Source organism: Oenanthe melanoleuca, chromosome 1 (genome assembly GCF_029582105.1).
Source record: "Oenanthe melanoleuca isolate GR-GAL-2019-014 chromosome 1, OMel1.0, whole genome shotgun sequence".
NCBI lineage: Eukaryota > Metazoa > Chordata > Aves > Passeriformes > Muscicapidae > Oenanthe > Oenanthe melanoleuca.
Genome location: NC_079333.1, coordinates 95,053,814 through 95,061,056, shown reverse-complemented (window position 1 = coordinate 95,061,056; position 7,243 = coordinate 95,053,814).

The following is a 7,243-nucleotide window of genomic DNA, read 5'->3' as shown; positions in this document are numbered from 1 at the left end:
ATTTCCATCTTTCAAGGCATTTTTTTCCATAGAGATTGTTGATTTAAGACTGGCAGGTAGACATAGAGGTTAAAGACATGACACTGTCATCTGCTGGGTAAGAAGCTGAAACATCAGAGATATTTCTATCTCTAATATAATAGAAAAAATAAAAGAAAAAATCTTCATACTTGACCTCTAAGATCATTTTCATGCCAAGTTTTTGTATTTTTATCTAACTGCTGAGCTTAGCAGAACTGATTGCATGAAAAGGTTGAATAAAGCTGCTGCATTTAGTTCAGTTTAAAGCATTGATAATTCCCTCACACAAAGACATATTTTATGTTGTGTCCCCCTAATCCATACTGCCACTGCAAATCCATATGCACAAGCACATTTTTCCTTTATCATGGAGTTGAATTGAAAATAAACACATTCTAGTATGGTAAGCTACGTGAGTTAGAGTTATTTGTTATTTAATGTATTCTGCTTGTATCCAGATATTTACTGTTTGGAGCTGGATGTGGTAGCTGAATTTTTTAAATTTAATAGAGGGGGAAGAAAGGTTGTCCCTGGAAAGTGAGGTTTACCTTTACATATCCTGAGGGAAGAGCCAGCAAACAGGAGCAGCATCATTACTGCCTCATGACAAATGCTCTGCACGTCCAATGTACTTCTGGTGAGACCATTCCTGAAGCCACCCCTCTGCAGGAGCCAGTGCCCATTATGTGACACACCAAATTAATGCTCTCCACTTATAGGCTGACCCCATGAGTTGGAGAGCACTGTATAATGCATGATGCTGCATAATTGAAGCAGGAAAACTGGAGCACAAAGTAGGGACAAGAGCAAATCACTGGCAAAGGAAAAGAGCTCTTCCAGTTTTTGCTTATGTTTCTGTCCTTAGAAATGTGACCTCAACTTAATTAGTATTTCAAAAGTTTAGCACAAGTGGCCAGTCCATTATACTGAGGTGGGAGTGATTATGCATTGCTTTACAAAGTTGTCACCTTGTCATCAAGCTGCATGGACGAGTCATGGTTTCCAAGTGATTTTTAGACTCACAATACTTCTAATAACTTTCTTGGTAGGGAATTGAGGTACAAGTTTCTTTCTTATTTACATCTTATTTACATCTTTCTTGAACAGTATATTGAAGAGCCACAGAGCAGGCCATGCAGAGCTGCAATTAGAAGACCTGCAGAATTCTTATAGAGATGTGAGTATGTATGTTTTTACACTGGTCAAGCTGACTTGACCATCTCTTGCTTTCTAGCTAGGAAAGAAAGAAAAAAGAATGGCTCTCTTCTGCTCAGTACCTGGCTTTCTAGGCAGCTATAGTCTGATAAACTGGTAATTCAGGACTAATGTGGTAGTCTCAGGGACATAGTACTTCATCAGAAATTAATTTGTGGGTGATTTCTGTAGCATGGATATGAAGGCCAACTTTTGAATTCAGGTCTTTGTTTATGCAGTATAAATTTATCAGTATAGATAGCATTTAGGACAAAAACAGATAACATTGGGCAAATAGCAGACAGTCATACAGCCTGATGTGTTCTTTGGTACCTTTAAAAGTCTATTTTTTACCAATTTTTTTTGTCAGTCTACTAAGCCAAGAATATATCAAAATACCACTCAGCCTCTCAGTGAGATTTTGGCCAGAAGCTCAGTTGGGTTTCATGGGACTGTGAATTTCATTCTTCTCACCTTTTTTGTGGTCCTGAGTCCCCAAGACACTCTAATCAGCAGAGAGTGAAAGCAACTCCCAGTGAAAGGGAGGTGAGCATTGAAGTCTGAGCAGAAGTTTTGACCATTGCTCTTTGCCTTTTTCTTTTCATCATAATAGATGTCACAGAAAATTTAAAAAACAGGTCTAAATTGAATGCCAGTCTTAACAAAGATATATTTAACATCATCTCAGTAATTTCCAATGAGAAAGATCCCCTACCTTCCCAGGAAATCTGTTCCACATCATTCTGTTTTCTTTAAATTGGCTTTTTCATTAGTCTAAAAAAATCTCATACACTCTATCTTAGGTTCATGACTTTTTGTTCCATCCATGTGGGACATGGAAACCAGTTCAATTAATTTCTCTCTTCAGCAGATTTTTCATACAGAAAGAATGACTTGGAGTTTCCCTTCAGTATACTTCCTGCCTGCCACCTCTATTTTTTCTAACTGCCCTCAGACTTTTACTTGAAGAACTGAACTTTTATTTGTTTCTTTTCTCTCATTCGTGTCTTTTCTGAAGCCTAAGTCCCCAGAGTGTTTTGGATGATGTTTAACTAGTGTTAACCAGAGTCAAGGAATACTTTTTGTGTGCTTTAGATATGCTCTCCATGGAAAGCTTACCTATTTCAGGATGTCTGCAGCACTGTCATCTCATATTCAGCTTCTTATTTACTAAAGTAGCAGCTGCTTTCTGCAGGGTGCCATTCTCCCACCCTCTCTTTGCAGCTGCAGAAATCAGAGTGGAATTTCACCCAATATTTTGGGACCTTAACTCCAAATGATCATCATTATTTTAAATTCTAATCCTGTTCTTCAATATAGGGTCAGCTTAGAGTACTCTTAAAGGAGAAAGCTTTTTATCTCATCTTTTTTGTTTCATCTTCTACACAGCTAGCTATTGAAAATAATGAATAGTTCACAAGTGCTGCCCAATACTTCTGTTTTGTACTGTGGTGACCTATTGCTGTCTATTCTCTACATATATTTAAACAGTTTTGAACCCCTTTATATTAGTTCCATCTATACTGTGTTTCCTACTTAGCTTGGAAGAAAGTCAGGCAGAAGAGCTGGAATGGGCTTCCAGGAATCCAGTGGTGTCATATTACTGATTCTTCCCTTTTCTTTAGAATTGTTGTACTATCAGGAAGGAAATCATTAGTCTGGTATGACATGCTATTTAGAATTTCATCTTGGCCTTTTCTCAAATCCTTCTTGTTTTCCCAGCATCTGTAGTTGTTTGTTGAGTAACTCATTCCAATAGTTTTTCTGGCTCTGGAGTTGAGCACAGCATCTCCCAGCTCCCCAGCAGTTCCTGTGTCTCCTGTTGGAAGATGGTGCTGTAATTATTCATCCTCCACCTTTTGAAGTGTCACCTGTCCTCAGCAGGCATTCTCAAAGATGACCTCTGATTGCTGTGAGATTAGCTCAGCCCATTCTTTAAATCTTACATTAATTTTCACCAGACCCAGCTGGGCTGAAATAAACACAGCTACATTGTCTTTCCTAAACTTTCCCTTCTACATTCTAACCTAACTTCTTGCCTTTTGATGCTGATGTTTATTCAGACAGAAACCCTCTTACAGCTGCATTTTATGGTGAAGAACAGGGGAAAAAGAGACACTAAAACATTTCTGCCCTTTTCCTGCTACCCATCCATAGCTTTAGCTTTGCTGTTTAGAGCCATTCCCCTGCAGAGAAGCCAAAGAGAAAAGGACAAGGGTCCACACTGGATACCTGCCAGTGTCTTTCTACTCACTCTGTTAGACTGGTACAAAATAAGGTGATATTCATCCACACAGAAACTAGATAAAGACCTTAGCAAGCATAAATGAAAATGATAGGGATTCTGTAGAAACTTCACTTTTAAGGGTAGAAATGTGAATGCACATTTATAATCACCTGTCTCTTTGCTATTTCATTTTCAAAACTGGATTAGAAAAAGGTACCTTTTTTTCTCTTCCCATAATTAGAAAGTTGCCAGAAAGGAACTAGAAGGTTTGATTTCCATAACATTATACTTTCTATAAGACAAGAAAAGGAAGATAGAAGATGTGCATCATCTTCCAGAGGCATAATCAAAGCTTATAGCTCTTCTTCATTTTGAAAGAGAAAGGAATTAAGTGTAAGTAAGTGCACTCAAATGATATATTCCAACTAATTTTAGCCCCCTAGACCATGGCAGGGTGAGTAATGCTAGAAAATCAGCTGATGCTAGTGACAAAATTTCCCAGAAATGAGCAAGGAAATGTGATATCTGGAATATAATTTATTTTCAAACAGGCTGCTTATTTGTCTTCAAAATGTTATTCCAACTAGGAGGCAGTTTAACTATGTCACTTCTTCGTGTCCATGTAATAACCAAAATATGACAGCATTCCCTAATTAATTTTTCAAACCTGTATCTGTTATATAATCCACTGGAAATCCATCTGACTCATTATGTCTTGGGCTGGTTGAGAAGGTAATAATCAGTACTCAGTTAACAACAATTGAATTAAAACAAAATTAAACTATAATTATTTACTGGTTCTTAAAGGTTAATAATAGAGGTCTGTGCATGCTCAGGGATCAAAACTGTTGCCAAAATGTATGCAGGGAAAATTTAGGCTGAAAATATTTGCCTGGTATCAGCAAAAGAATTACAAGAATGAAATGCATGTAATAACAAATTAGGCAGAAGCAATTATACTTACACCATGGTTTTCCATTAGAAAAGCAAAGGCATAATTATCTACTAAATTAAAACTTCTGCTTTCTCACTAATAATCAAAAGAAACATTATTATTTGTGTAATAATGACACAAACATGACAATAAAATAACCAGAAGCAATATGGGTTTGATGTAATCATAAATAAATGTCAGCAGAAGCCAATAAGAAATAGAGAGCCTATTGAATTTGCCAAATGAAGGAAAATTAGTGAAGTACACATAATGTGAGATGAAGGCATGGTTAAGGAGAGGATTACTCCAAAGCAGGAGCCTGTTGCAGGATAGCAATTAGTACTTGTCTTTCTCCTCTGCTGTAATTTGAGCTTGTATGAGGGAAAACTGAGATGGGTGGGGAACCTTCCCCATGACTCTGCTTCTGCTGGGTTGTACCTGTGGGATGGACTTTTCAGGAGCAAGTCTGGCAAAACCATCGAGTGCTTCCATAGTTCTCTCTGACCTGAGGCATCAGGGTGTGTGCAGGGGACAGAACCTCCTGCAGCCCAGAGGAAGAGCAGGCAGCCCAGGCTCTGCTGAGGAGCCTGCACTGCACCTGCTGCTCACCTGGCACCCACACACCCATCTGAGGAGGCTGCTCTTCCTGGGGAGGTTTGTGTGGGAGGATAGGTTGTAAGGATAGTGCAGGAGGCAGTCTTTCCCAATGAATTACAGCTCTACTGATTGCCAAGAAGTGGAGACAGCCTTGCCTGCCCAATGAGGATGGGAGTTATAAAAGAGTGGATCAGCTATTCCAGAGCCAGGTTGTACTTGCAGCTGGAGATCCAGAGGCTGCTGGCTGTGCTGTGAGCAGGTGAGGGACATGGGGCTGTGCAAGATAAGGTGAGAAGATGCTGTGTGAGGGACAGACAGGGTTGGGTGGCTGGGTAAGGGACAGGTTGGAGTTAGCCAGTCATGGAGAAATTCACAGAGAGAAGGAAACTCACAGAGAGAAGGAGCCAGAGCTGTGTGGAGCAGCTAATGAGGAAAGGAGTCAGAGTTGCCTGGAAGAAGTCCACTAAGAGAAGGCATGTAAAGCTTTATTAAAAGACTGGTGTTGGTGCCAGCTGTCTGTCTTGATGTAACTGCAACAGGTTTAGGCTGCAAGCCTCCTTTTCCAGCTGCAACCCACCACCCCACTGGGCCTCCCTGGCCCAGTTCAAAGCATCTTTAAAGGAACTGGAGTGCATATTTAGAGAAAACACCTATTTGTGGAACCAAGATTTTAAACTAGAGTGGCAATTAATATTAAGCTGGAGTCTGTGTATGCTAGATATGATTCCACTGGGAAATGAACTGAGTGAGAAATTATTAATTTCACATGGCCCACCTGATGCTCAACACTGAGTTTCTTTTTTCTGTCAGATGCACAAAATTTATACATTTTAATGCAGTACACTCTTCAAGAAATCTGCAAAGAATATTCATTCCAGCTTGTACACTACACATACTGTCACATCCAATGAAGGAATCAAAAGACTTTACAGCTTAATATTCAAAAGGTAAGAGGCTAAAAGACATTGTTGTTTATGAGATGCAATGAGGAAAAAAATAATTCATATGCAAGGTGCCTAGATGGAACTGGCAGGCAGATCAATGTGTTATCCAGCAGTTGAATGGAGAGGTATATTTGTTTCCTACAGCACTGCAATTGCAAAAATGAGTCAGGGAATCAGACTATCCATAATTTTATGAATATTTATTATCTTGCCATATGGATCTTGCTTCTATTTATAATATCTTTTAAATATTCAGTACCCTCTAAAAATGCCCATAGAAATGTAGAGGCAAGCTCTTTTTATATATCTCATTTTATTATGAGAAATATATTTTTCATAATAAAATAGCAAATTAAAATAAAATGTTAATTGGAAGTGGTATAAGGACAAAGAAATAAGTGACAAATGAACTGGTACCTTAAACCCAGTTCTTTTCTATACTTAGTTATCTCTAGAAACTTCTGCAAACCAGCTATTAAATGAAAATTAACTGCACTTTTATAGGCTGTGCTTCTGACTTTTTTTCATAAAACCTAGGAGGAAAGACTTGATAAAAAAAACATGTTCTCAGTTTGAAAGTTCAGTTACTCTTTGATTGAAAACAAGACCTTTTGGTTGCTTGTGTGTCCCTGTTTCCTTATGAAACACCTGTAAGTACTACAGATGGTGTTAAGAGCCCAAGCTACAATGGAGCATGTCTGACTCACCTCACTGAAATACTACTAAGAAAAATTTTGAGCTCTGGGTGAATCCAGACCCATAGGTTACCATGTTGTTGGAATAATTTTTCTCATCACTGAGTTTGAGATTTGTGGTCCCTTCAACTTTTACAGTGTTTCAGAGCTGAGGGCAGTTATTGGTCTGTGTCCTGGTCTAACTGTGGTTTGGGTAATTCATGATCTGTCCCCCTGGACCTTCCATGATCACTTACATGCACTTCAGAACCCATGGATGAGGCTTTCACTTGCTGCTCTGAGTTCCACACATAAATTTTATTTCAGTAGTGAGTAATGGACATCTTATTCAAAACAGATAGAAGTAATTTCTTCTAGGAAAATAATGACTTCTGTGAAGTCTGATGTTAATTGGTGTCATCCTAATGCATTAATAAGCATAAGCTGTGAGTGTATCAGAGGAGTCAGATTCTCTAAAAGCCACTCCACAACAGTATTTATAGATAAGACACTGTTGGTTAGATCTGGAGGTGTGATGTTCAGAGGCTTTATGCTGATTTGTATCAGCTTAGGGATCTTGTCCTTTGGAAGACTTCCATTGTATATCAGAGAAAGGTATTAATTTTCCCAGGAGTTTGCTCAACTGAAAGGT